General features: G+C 40.9%; 1 pseudogene; it reads right to left on the bottom strand.

Moving 5' to 3' along the window:
• Nucleotides 1–425: 425 nt before the first annotated feature.
• Nucleotides 426–14,154, bottom strand: part of LOC113143885 (zinc finger protein 208-like) — a 905,597-nt pseudogene continuing 891,868 nt past the window's right edge.

The raw sequence follows: 14,154 nt of genomic DNA, 5'->3' as shown, positions 1-14,154 counted from the left end.
TGTTGCAACTTCCTCTGCTGAATTGTTAAAAAGCAATTTTAAAAATTTGATGGGAATGGATTAAGATCACTGGTAAAGGATTTTAACATAAAACATCCTTCTGATTATTTACAACATTCACTGGCGTAAAAATGGCATGGTGCATTTGTGTTTTGCAGCAATCATTCAAGGTGGATTTTCCAGTTTTACTGCTTTTAGTAATGCTCAGGTGACAAGGCCAAAAAACACAAGCAGAACATTGGTTCACAAGACTGGTTCACAACAGGATGCTGAGAGTTTGCTTCAAATGATGTGAAAGTCATCTTGTTCACTCATTCACAGAAAACAATACACTGATTTAAATTTTCTAAGTGGATATAATTACCTGGCTCAGATTATTTCCATATGAACAGTGCACTCAGTGCGAGGTGGGATCACATTATAATGAGGTGAGACGGGAGAAACAGTGCTGCTCCTTACTTTCATACGGATTAAATAAAAAGATGTTTTGTTTTTGATTTGAATTGTTTCATTTAAAATAAGACATTTCAAGCTGTCTACTCATATATTTCTCATGCTTTTAAGGCGAGTATTCACTGAGATTTGGGTTGTTTTATTTACGTATCTGTGAAGAGAGATGACAGAGACAGAGCGCACTCTGTCTGCTTTATTTTACAAAAGCACAGCATTTTGTTGTTATTATGAGGGTATACAACTAAAACTACACCCTTTACAGATTCAAATGATACATCGCTTTTATCTGTACGATCAAAACCGACAGAGTAATTTAAGTTTATTTCTGCATTATCAGGAGATACTGCAGGTAACACATGCATTGATGTAAAATGTTGATGCGTATTTATCATCAGTGTCAACGAAACAAAGTAAACACAGCAGCCCTAAGATTTTATCCATGATCACTGCAGGTGTTGAGCAAAACCACTGTTTGTGCACCTCTGACTAAGAAAGAAGCAGGAATGTATAAATAGTTGATGAACCTAGAAACACCAGGGTTCTAAAACTAATTTTCTATTAGTAAAACAGTGGAGGCAAGTGTGTGTTATTAAAGACTTAAACACACCAGAGAAATGTCTTTCTGGGATTTATTCACACACTTACTGACATCCAGCTACATCAAGTGAGGAAAATCATGTTAAAGTCAGATTTTTACATCACATTTCCCCTTTGAACAGTTCAGTGAATTTCTAACACATCATCCATGAGCTGAATAACTACTTAGGCCAAACTGACCAATCACCACCAGTTTAAACAAGTGACTTAATCCATAATAACCACATCATCAATTAATACTTCAAATGGAAATAGATTAAAGGCATTTATCAAACATTAGTGATAATGAGTCTAAGTTAAAAATGCCAATTTGGTAAATGGTCTTACACTTGTAGAATGCTTTTCTACATTCAAATCTAGTCAAAACACTGGATCATGATTGACCTGCTCTACCTCCTAAGCCACAGCCTCTATTTCATAGCAACAGAGAAGCAAAGACAAAAATCCTACACCTATCTTCCACAGTTTCCACCAGCAATTATGAGGCCCTTGACAGGAAATGTTGGACATTTTCAAGGGTTTTGGACCTGTGGACATGTTCTGTTTACAGCATTGTAATGTCTTGGTGGGTCCTTTGGCTATTTGATATAGACCTCAACTACAGTTTTACCATTTTTTCTTGGTGTGATGCACTGATGGGCTGTTAGAGCACTTGACCTAATAAAAGTGTTTCCATGTTGATCACACGAACGCGGTTTCTCTCCAGAGTGAATACGCTGATGTGTTTTCAGGTTGCCAAACTGTGAGAAGGTTTTTCCACACTGGTCACACTAGTATGGCTTCTCTCTAGAGTGAATACGCTGATGTGTTTTCAGGTTGCCAAACTGTGTGAAGGCTTTCCCACACTGGTCACAGCTATAGGGCTTCTCTCCAGAGTGAATACGCTGATGTATTTTCAGGCAGCCTAACTGTGTGAAGGCTTTCCCACACTGGTCACAGCTGTATGACTTCTCTCCAGAGTGAATACGCTGATGTCTTTTCAGGGTGCCTGACACTCTGAAGGCCTTTCCACATTGGACACAGCGGTATGGCTTCTCTCCAGAGTGAATACGCTGATGTATTTTCAGGGACCCCAACGTTGTGAAGGCTTTTCCACATTGGACACACGAGTACAACTTCTCTCCAGAGTGAACATGCCGATGTCTTCTCAGGCAGCCTAACTGTGTGAAGGCTTTTCCACATTGGACACAGCTGTACGACTTCTCTCTAGAGTGAATACGCTGATGTTTTTTCATGTGACCAAACCGTGTGAAGGCTTTCCCACACTGGTCACAGCTGTACGGCTTTTCTCCAGAGTGAATACGCTGATGTGTTTTCAGGTTGCCTAACTGTGTGAAGGCTTTCCCACATTGGTCACAGCTGTACAGCTTCTCTCCAGAGTGAATACGCTGATGTCTATTCAGGCAACCTAACTGTGAGAAGGCTTTCCCACACTGGTCACACCAGTATGGCTTCTCTCCAGAGTGAACACGCTGATGTGTTTTCAGGTTGCCAAACTGTGTGAAGGATTTCCCACACTGGTAACACAGGTACGACTTCTCTCCAGAGTGAACACGCCGATGTCTTTTCAGCCAGCTTAACTGTTTGAAGGCTTTCCCACACTGGTAACAAAGGTATGACTTCTCTCCACAGTGAACACGCTGATGTCTTTTCAGCCAACCTAACTGTGTGAAGGCTTTCCCACACTGGTAACACCGGTACGACTTCTCTCCAGAGTGAATACGCTGATGTGTCTTCAGGCAGCCTAACTGTGTGAAGGCTTTCCCACACTGGTAACACCAGTACGACTTCTCTCCAGAGTGAATACGCTGATGTGTTTTCTTTCCAGTGCGAACATGTTGATTAATCTCTAAACTCTGCAATTTTGGAAAGGTCTTGTTGACTCCCTTTCTTCTTTTCTACTTGTAAAAAAGAAGAAGAAAAAAGAGAAATGGAGAGAAAATATGATCTTAGAACAATCTAAAACCATAAATGACATTTACAACATGTCTATGAAACATGAACATAATTCTTATAATTCTTTTTCCTTGGAGTTTTCATTCCAAAGTTCTAAAGTTGTGTTTTGTCGCATCCACATATTTTGTCATTTTAAAAATAATTTTTCTTAAAATGTATGCTTGCCTCACTTCAATAGCTTTTCTCAGTATTAACATTACTTTTAACTTTTTAATCACCTTTCATTTGTAAATAGAGGACACAATTCTCTGAAGTACAGCGCCATATTTAAAGCACTAGCTTAAGTTTGAAATTAAGTTAATTAAGATAAATTAATTTTCTCTTATCCAAATTTGGTTTTCAGAAACAGCCACCGAACTGTCTGGTGATGATTACTTTTAAGTTACACCAAGTTTTACAACTCTGAGCCTACAGCTTAGAGAAGTCTTGGAATGCCGACTGATTCCACTCTGAGGGCCAAACGGAGCAGACATTCGTGCCCTGATTGCATAGTAACCTCAGTAAGCTCCAGGTGATGGCTTACAGCTAAGTACTCTGTGGTGAACAGCTGATGTCTCAAACTGCAAAAAACAGAAATATTTTTTCCCCAAATCCTCCTTTAAACTTTAGAACTTTGTACATGAATTAAAAATATATTACGTGGAAGATTTGCTATGCAGTTACGTCAGCACTGCTATTTATACATTTGAATATTTTGTATTATTTGTTTTAAGGAGAATTCATTTTGTTCAATAAATGCAACATATTTCTAAAGTCAATGAGTAATCATCTAAAATAATCATGATTTTAATAATGACCAAAATAATCGTGATTATGATTTTTTCCATAATTGAGCAGCCCTAGTAGCTTGTGGTAACTCACCACATTTCTCAGAAATCTACAGTTGCTTCTCTACTGCCTCTGCTGCTAAAGTGCCACTTCATGGAGAGAGGAGTGACAGTGCTTTTATTGTCACAAAATGGGATGCAAAAGATCACTCCCAAGTGACTTTGAAGGAGTAATGTCATTATCAGGGAAACCAGCAAACAAATGAGTAGTATGTATCTCAAGTGATACATGTGGACTTTATTCTATTGTGGTAATGTCATCTTCAGACCAATCTGGCTGTGGGGCCAGTTGTATTTTGTGAGGTGTTGAATTGGGCTACACTATAACCAGCATGCCCAAGGCAGTTCGTTTCAGGCAGTTACAATTTTACAGGCAACAGGACTCCCGGGAAACGAAGGCTGCATCTGATGTATCCTTTGCAGCCGAACATATCCCAAGATTTTTTGCGAAGGGTGACAAAAAACGAACATGGCGAATACGAGCGGCGGTCTCTGTGAAAATATAATTACCCACGTTAAAAGCGCTAGTAACCTAATGTTAGCTAAATTTTACACTGTTTTTTACACCAAAAGTAATGAGATACATCACACACCGACACTGGTGGAGAAGCATCTCATTTTCTACCAAATTTCTGAAATTTCTTCTACCATAAATTAAAATAATAAAATTTCTGGCTCCACCATTAGAGATTAATTTAGCACAGCTGTGAAGGTTGCTAGGTGACACAAGCTGAGCTTTGTGACTCAACAGTAGGGGCAGGACCAGTTGGTGACACAATCAGGAAATCCTCCATAGACTAGACCGTATCATTTCCCTGAATTGGGACAGAGCCGCACGAAATTCAGAATTGACAAAGTCTTTTGGATGAGAAACGACACATTTTTCCACCTTTAAAAACCACGTCCAGACGATTTGTTTTTAAACCTTGTTTTGATTGTGACCACCTGGATGGCTGAGAACCTTCACAGACATATTGCATATGTTGTTTTTGGATTGTTATTGCTGCTGCATGAATGGGTGTGAAGAATTTTACTGCTATAGATATTTAGGGTTGAGATCATTTTACCTACTTCTTATTAGGTAGTTTAATCTACAGTAATGCATCAGATTGTTTAAGCTTATCATATATTTGTAGTGTTGCTATTCTGTAAGAACTTGTATCTCTAAAAAGTCAACTTTTCATCAGCTCAAACACGATACATTTCCAGCTAGTCCAGGAGGGTCACTGTGTGGTACGGTGCATGCACCACATCCTGCCGCAAGACCCTTAGACCCATAGTGAGAACAGCTGAGAAGATCGTCTGTGTCCCTCCATCCAGGCCATCTACAACACCCGTCTCACCCGCAAAGCCATCAACAAAGCAGGTGATCCCACCCACCCGCTGCCTTCAGAGAGGAGACTGAGGAGCCTCCAGGCCAGGAACAGCAGCAACCAGACTGAAGGACAGCTTCATCCACCCGGCTGTCAGGAAGCTGTACTCTCTCCAGGCTCTGCCCCCACACACTGACCTGTAGTGGCACTTCCGGGTGCCACTTCAGATGCCGGAAGTGCCACTGCATTTTAGGAGGTGCCAGTTTAGTTAGCGGTTAGTTTAGTTAGTTTGCTGCACTACATCCTGCAGCATCGGGACAAACCAGGGACTTATGTGAGGATTCTGTTTGTGGACTTCATCTCGGCATTCAACACCATCATCCCATCACTCCTCCAGAATAAACTCTCCCAGCTCTCCGTTCCTGACTCTACCACCTGTCAGTGGATTACAAGCTTCCTGACAGATAGGCAACAGCTAGTGAAGATGGGGAAATTTACTTCTGGCTCCCGCATCACCAGCACCGGTGCCCCCCAGGGGTGTGTTCTCTCCCCGCTGCTCTTCTCCCTCTACACAATGACACAATGGTGAAGAGTCTGCATACAGACAGGAGGTGGAGCAGCTGGCTTTCTGGTGCAGTCACAACAACCTGGAGCTAAACACGCTCAAAACAGTGGAGATGGTTGTGGACTTCAGGAGAAATGCCCCCACCCACCCCCCTCTCACCATTATGAACAGCACTGTGGCACTAGTGGAGTCATTCAGGTTCCTGGGCACCACCATCTCTCAGGACCTGAAGTGGAACTTCCACATCGACTCCATCATGAAGAAGGCCCAGCAGAGGTTGTACTTCCTGCGCCAGCTGAAGAAGTTCAACCTTCCACAGACGCTGCTGACCCAGTTCTACTCAGCGGTCATCGAGTCTGTCCTGTGCTCCTCCATCAATGTCTGGTTTAGTTCCGTCTCTAAATCAGACATCCGAAGACTTAAGAGGACAGTTCGGACCGCTGAGAAGATCATCGGTGTTACTCTACCCACCCTCCAAGACCTGTTCACCTCCAGAGTGAGGAAAAGAGCTCAGAAAATCACGCCACCCACCCGAGCCACCACCTCTTCCAGCTCTTACCGTCTGGCCAGCGCTTCAGAGCTCCAAACATCAAGACAGCCCGGCACAAAGGAAGCTTCTTCCCTCAGGCCATCCAACTCCTAAACTCGTAGCTCTCCACCATTCCCTTCCACCACCTGCACTATGACACTGGCACCTTTTTGCTCTTTGCACACCAATTAGTTCCCCTTTCATCCTGTTTTTTCAGGTTATCTGTGCATTTTTCTTTTAGTTTTTTGTAGCATTTATGTTTATTGTTTGACCCTTTGTAGCATTTGTATTTATGTCTGTTTGCACTGGAGTACCCCCCCTGTACCTAAACAAATTCCTTGTGTGTGTGTGTGCTCACTCACTTGGCAATAAACAGGGTCTCTGCAGGTTTCTAAGAGCTAGATTTAAGACTTTTTAAGACCTTTTTAATACCACGCTGAATGAAATTTAAGACCAATTTTGTAGAAATAAAATAAAACACCCCATAATACAACCAATTTCCATAACACACTGTTTATTGATTTATTGAGTAAAACAAAAATAAAATGCCAGGTGTTTTCCGACAGGTTTCCACAGCCGCTTTGTCTTATTCACACCGCATGTGGGTCTCCAAAGCTTTCATACCCATTGTTCCGAGTTTTACTTTTTTTTTTTTGCACAGCCTGCACCGGACCTCGAACACGTTGCCACTAACTGGACTTAACCACGGCGCAAAATTAGGGTTTTGTAACCAATTGTCATTAAATTTACATTTACCCATGGCAAAAGACTAATGCTGAAACTTTCCCGCGGTTCACGCAGCTGCCGGAAAGCATGTGTTAAATAAACTCCCCTCAAACGCGTATTTTAGTTGGTTCCGCCTATTTCGTTCTGCGTAACAAATACGCGAAAGGCTTTCAAATTGATTTCAAGATGAAAATAAAATCTTCTTTATGGGGTCTGTTAGATTTCATTTTAAGACCTTTGAAACGCGAATTTAAGACATTTTAATGCTAATTAAGACCTTAGTTTTATAATACGGAATTTAAGACTTTTTAAGGATCCGCGGACACCCTGAATAAAGCTCATTCTGATTCTGATTCTGATTTAGTGGCACTTATGGCATCTGTTGTGGCACTTCCGGGTGCCACAAATTGAGCCTGCTGTCTCTCGGTTTCACGCTAAATTGAAAGTCTTCACACTATGGCAGACGCTTCCAGACTTGAACTAAATTTACAAAGAACAGAGGACACACGGACCATTGACTCTGGCCCCTTTATGAAGCCTTTTCTATCGATTAAGTCCTGAACACTGACCTGTTTATTGCTGGGACCAGAGGACTGGACCTCCTCGTTTCTGCTGGCGGGGTCATTGTTTCTGTGGTCCGGGTCTGTTAAATCTTGATCTTCATTCTCCTCTTTTACCCCGCTATTCCACTGGTCGTGGTCAACAAATTCCGGGTTCTGATCCCCCTCTTTAATTTCGGTGTTGTTGTGGTTGTAGTAGACAGACTCTGGCTGCAGTTTCTCCTCTTTTATACCCCACACGTAGCGGTCCTGGTCGATGAATCCAGGGTCCTCTTTTATTTCGGTTTTATATTGGTCCTGGTCGATATAATCCGAGTCCTCCTTCTCTACCGCCATCCCGCTGTTGTAGTGGTCCTGATCGATTAAATTCATGTTTTCATTCTGTGTTTTTTACGCTGGCACGTCGTTGCTCAGAAGTTCTTTGTTGTCCTGATCGCAAAACAAGAAGCTTCTTCTTCCTCTTTTTTTTTTTTTAATGGCGGTTGACAATCCAGCTTAAAGGTGCATTACTGCCACCAACTGGACTGGAGTGTTGACCAGGCCTACTAGCTCCAAAGGGTGCTTCTACTCAATACTGAGCACAGGGTCTGAATACTTATGACCATGTGATATTTCAGTTTTTCTTTTTTAATAAATTTGCAAAAATTTCTACATTTCTGTTTTTTTCTGTCAAGATGGGGTGCTGAGTGTACATTAATGAGAAATAAAATGAACTTTTTTGATTTTGGCAAATGGCTGCAATGACACAAAGACTGAAAAATTTAAAGGGGTCTGAATACTTTCCGTACCCACTGTATTTCTCTTAAAAATCAATTATATATTTATGAGTTATACTAAACTTCCCTAGAAGACCCTCTAATGAAAAATCATAATGTTTTATCTTCTTAAGCGCTGTTAATTTATTATGCAAGTTTTCCTTACTGACTATTTCTTGTCAGTGTTTTTCTGCTCAGGGGTCTGGCTCTGGGTCTCTGTAAAGCACCTAGAGACAATTGTATTGTAATAGATACTATATAAATAAAGTTGAATTGAATTGAATACATACATACATTTAAAAATTGCATAAACCTAACAATACTGATAAAAGACAGCAGACATATTCATCTTGTCATGACTCCCATTTGGGACTTCCTGCCGGGAACCTTTATTTTGGACAGAGTTCCTGTTTTCCCTGGTATTGGTCTCCGGCAGCTTGTTCTCTAATTGTTGGCACCTGTGCCCTATTAGCCAGGTGTCCTTTTGTAGAAATACCTCTGAAGCACCTTTGTTCTTCGTTGGAGCGTTGTTAATGTCAGTGGACAATGTACCTGGTTTTACCAGTTGTGAGTTAATGCAAGAGATAACTATTGTTTGTGTCTTTCCTAAGCCCTGGTGATCCCAGGAGAAATAAAGAGTTTGTCTTAGTCCTGCATTTGGGTCCTTCGCCTCTTCTTCGCACACCGCATAACATATATTTTGTAACAGTTTTTATTTGAACAGCTTTAAGCCATTACATATAGTTTATACAGAATAAAGCCAAGCACCATCAGGACTGTGATGACGACCAGGATACAGGCCATTATCAGCCAATCATTGCAGGTCCACTGCTCACTGCCGCATTGAAAAGGAAGAGTTCTGGCAGTGCGGTTGTTTTAGTTGTAATACAGGTATGCAATTTGTTGATAAATTCACTGCACTTACCCCAGTTCTTATGACAAATTTCACTCCCTCATTGCCGCTGCCTTCAGGTTGAGGTCGCGACATGGAGTATGGAGGAGGTGCTTCACCATAAGGAGGCTTGAGAAGAAATGAGTAATAAAAATCAAAGCAAATTTGATTAAGCTAAATTTTTAATTAACGTGAAAAACAACAGCCAAATTTGTCTTTCATTCTGCAACAGGAAAAGCTGGTGTCTGTGGTACCCTGATCAGAACCCGTTCCACCTGTTGAGCCATTTCTGTTGCCCAAGGAAATGAAAAAGAAAATTGATTACACTACTGTTTACTTAAAGACCAACTCAGTAAATAAACGTTGCACCTAAGATCTACATTTAAGCATGTAAGTGTAAAAAAACCCTATCAGTTGCAACAAAAAACACAGAACACAGAAACAGTAAAATGTTGTGATTGAAGTCTAAAAAACCTAAAAGACATAAGTACTACTCATCATTATACAGTAAGCCTCTTTGGTTATCATTAATATATACCTGTTTGGTTGATATTTTAGTTTTAGAAAGTTAACAGCCTTTAACTATTTTATATACAAAATACATTTTATAGTCAAAATAATCTCGCAGCCCTCATCAGCCACTTTAGGTACACCTTTTCAATTTCTTGTTAACTCAAATAGCTAATCAGCCAATCACATGGCAGCAACTCAGTATATTTAGGCATGTAGATGTGATCAAGATGACTTGACTGAGCATCAGGATGGGAAAAAAGGGGATTTAAGTGACTTTGAACGTGGCATGGTTGTTGGTGCCAGATGGGCTGGTCTGAGTATTTCAGAAACTGCTGATCTACTGGGATTTTCACACACAGCTATCTCTAGGGTTTACAGAGAATGGTCTGAAAAGAGAAAATATCCAGTGAGCTGCAGTTGTGTGGACAAAAATACCTTGTTGATGTCAGTGGTCAGAGGAGAATGGGCAGACTGGTCTGGTGAGTCTCGATTTCAGCTGATGCATTCAGATGGTAGAGTCAGAATTTGGCAGAAACAACATGAAAGCACGGATCCATCCTGCCTTGTATCACTACAATAGCTGTATTTACAGGCACCTTAGTACCAGTTGAGCATTGCTCAATCTCCACAGCCGACCTGAGTATTGTTGCTGACCATGTCCATCCCTTTACAGTGTACCCATCTTCTGATGGCTACTCCCAGCAGGATAGTGCCCCATGTCACACAGCTCACATAATCTTGAACTGGGTTCTTGAACATGACAATGAGTTCACTGTACTCCAATGGCCTCCACAGTCACCAGATCTCAATAGAGCACATTTGGGATGTGGTGGAGCAGGAGATTCACATCATGGATGTGCAGCTGACAAATCTGCAGCAAGTGCGTGATGCTATCATGTCAAAATGGACCAAAATCTCTGAGGAACGTTTCCAACACCTTGTTGAATATATGCCATGAAGAATTAGGGCAGTTCTGAAGGCAAAATGGAGTCCAACCCTGTGTTAGCAAGGAGTACCTAATAAAGTGGCCTGTGAGTGTATTAACGTTATACATATTATAGAGTACATCTATGAATGAATCAGTCATTTTATCACGTAATAGGCCAGATCTGTATGCATATATAAATAGCCTATATGTGCGCGCGGTTGCACGCTCGACACAAGCCACAGTGTGCACGAGTACAACCTACAATCTGTCCGGCCTGACTTGTGAACGCGCACGTGTCACACGCCAGGTAAGTGAAGTGAGAGAGCGGTAATTGGAGAAAGACCGGAATCTGCTAAGTGTGGTTTCAAAATAAAAGTGCTGACTCTGTCAGTTAAGAAAACATTTAACAAATACGTAAATTTGTAATCGATATACACAGTTAATATGGTGCAAAAATACTTGAAATTCTGTTTTGGTAAAGATAAAATTTGAATTATTATTATATAATGTGTTGATTATAAGCAGGGCTGAACTGGCCACCTGGCAGACCGGGCACTCTGCCGCTGGGCCACGTAGTTTGTGGGCCGGGCCGATACATCTTCATACAATATTCGTCTGATCGGCCCATAAAGCTCTTAGCAGCCTAAAGTTTTTTCTGCCTGATTAGTTGACCAATAGAAGAATAATAGTAGAACAATAGAACAGGTAATCAGCTAGTTCTCCTTTACCCAGGGTCCTTTGCGCCCGGCCGGTCTGGGCCGAAATGCCAGGGCCGATTGTTTTAGTCCCAGTCCAGGCCTGATTATAAGGCGACTTTAACATCATACAAACGCTAAGTAAAACATAAGCTCTTGCAGTTAAGGCCCTGGTTTGATTTCACACCCTTCATTCACAGCACTTAACAGGAGACTAAAGGGGGGTAATGAAACAAAGCAGCGAGACAAAAACAAAAGACTGAGAGCAATTAAACACTTCATATTCAGAATAAGATAACATATAGATAAAACAGAGGGCCCACCTAATGATTCTTCCATTGAAAAGTCGTTTTGGTACTAAAAAATATGCTTTTATTTTAACGCCCGGAAACGCTTCTGTTTATTTCATTCACTTGATAGTTTAGGAGCTGCCTGACATCTAAGAGCACAACGTGAAAACGCGAATCGGTCACAATATCCGTCTCCTGACGCGGTAGGATGCCCACACGCAGCCACAAGGACAGGGTTTAATCATCTCTCACCTTACAGGGACATCGATTTCATTTTCCTGCTTCCTTGGTTTTAATTTGGACGGAAATCTCCTTTGTCCGCGGGAGACTGATGGCCACTACCACCATCTCCGTCCCCAGCATCAGCACCACCGCCAGAGAAGGGCCGACGGACCAGGCAGGACGGCCGGGATTTAACCAGCACACCTAGCACGTCTCTCCACTGTGAGTATTTAGATGTTGATTTCTATTTAAACACCACCAAGGGATGCTGAAATACACCACATACCATAAAATGTGCGCAGAAGTGGTTTGTACCGGCCGAATGCGTTGACTTCAGGAAGATGCTCTTAAATATTTGCCTCCGTGTGAGGACGTTTGGTGAGGATACATCCAACCCAAATATCGTAAGGGCCACTTTCATCATCAAACTGACAAAACATTTAGATCAAGAAAAACATCGTTTCTCTTCAAATCAGTGTCTCCATGCTAGAATCAAACAATTTCTTCATCTCGGCTTATTATTTTTATTTTGTATTTAATCTCAGCAATGGAACTTTAAAACAGCTCCAGCCCCCAATACGACCTTTACGTGTCCCTGGTTTTTCATTACGTTGTGCACAGACAGATTGGGCCACATCTGACACAATTAATGTGAAAGGCAGATGGGCACGAGTTTGGGGTGTGGTGGGTGTGTGGGAAAGGGGTCAACCGGTGGTCTAACCAACCCCCATAAAAGATGAAATAAACTTTGTTTATCCCAAGGGGAAAATATGGAAGTGTAACTCCAAGACTACTAATTCTTAACAGTAACAACTATAGCACTATAGACATAAACATATCCAAAGTACATAAATGCATATAAAAACAAAATGTAACTGAATATTATTCACACCAAATACAACATGTAAACGAATTACAAAATACATGGAGTTGCAAGTCACAATAAAAGAAGACTCAGGGGCCATTGAGAGATAATAAAACAATTGGCCCTGGGGCACTTAGATGTGGGCCCCACCACTCCTATGCATATAAGGGCAAGAGCCACAGACTGAAAGTCGTTTTGTGTCTCTTTGTAGTCACTTTTCGTATAGGTCGCTCTCTCTCTCGTCATTTTCAATCTATTTTTACACATCTTTTTACATGAATCTTTCCTTGTTTTTTGGTTTGTTCCAGTCATTTTGATTGACTTTGGAACAATAAATGAAAATAATCACACATGCTCCCCAGGTGTCCAAGGGTTTAGATAGATAGATAGATAGATAGATAGATAGATAGATAGATAGATAGATAGATAGATAGATAGATAATAGTATCCCCCATGGGGGGGGGGGGGTAAAGTTTAGGGGGCCCAGTAGACTTATTTAGTAATTCATCCATGTCTACAGTCATGTTAGCTGTTAACTCTGTGAGGTTGAACTAAATGATTTTTCTCTTTTAACTCTCAAAAAGAAGAGTCTATGTAGAGTTTTAATGCTCAAACAATGCGGATGTGTTACAATGACAAACAGTGCAGAAAGACAAAATAATGTAAGTAACTTAGTGAAAGTTGGATAGATTTTTTTTTTAAAAAGTGTTACATACCAACATTTAAATTTCATCTCTTGCAATGCTGGGAAGTATCTAAGGACATTTACTCAGGCTCTGTACTTCAAAACTATTTTGAGCTATTTAAACATTTCAATTTCTATGCAGGTTTATACATCACTAAAGAAGAAATTATTGTGCTTTTTAGTCCACTGCATTTATCTAATAGCTCAACACAGCCTGCTAATTGCTTAATCTATATTATAAGTATATATAAGATTTTACCCAAAACATTGTTAAAGGTTTTAGCAGTTAATAAGTTATTTTTTGTGTCATCACATACATGTGCAGTCCATATTTTAAGACAAATTTATACATACATGTATCATATTTCAGTATGAAAACAGAAAATAGGACATAATTTCAGAACATAGTAGACAGGCAGGTAAAGGTTAACACTTATTAACAGTTGATGAACCACAAGGCTTAGTCTTAGTCCAGGCAGTCATAGCCAAGGCATGTAATACTCCAAATCCAGGGGAACAGGGAAGTGGCCAAAGGCAGATGGGATTCAAACATGACAGAGTCCAGATAAAAGAAAATAACAAAATAACACCAGGAGCACAAGGTGGAGTAGAATATTATGACCTGAGAGAACACAGTTGAGTGGTGTTGAGTGGTGGGCTCCAGAGATGGTTTACAGGGTGACCTCAGGTGGATGGTTAGTGAACTCAAGAATTGGACCTCAGGTGAATGACTTCAGGATGGTGGAGAACTGGTGAGTAGGATACCCTGGGCAGACAGCACAG

The sequence above is a fragment of the Mastacembelus armatus genome, unplaced genomic scaffold, assembly GCF_900324485.2.
Source record: "Mastacembelus armatus unplaced genomic scaffold, fMasArm1.2, whole genome shotgun sequence".
Taxonomy (NCBI): domain Eukaryota; kingdom Metazoa; phylum Chordata; class Actinopteri; order Synbranchiformes; family Mastacembelidae; genus Mastacembelus; species Mastacembelus armatus.
Note: the sequence above shows the minus strand (reverse complement) of the source record. Positions and strands in the feature narration are given on the sequence as shown.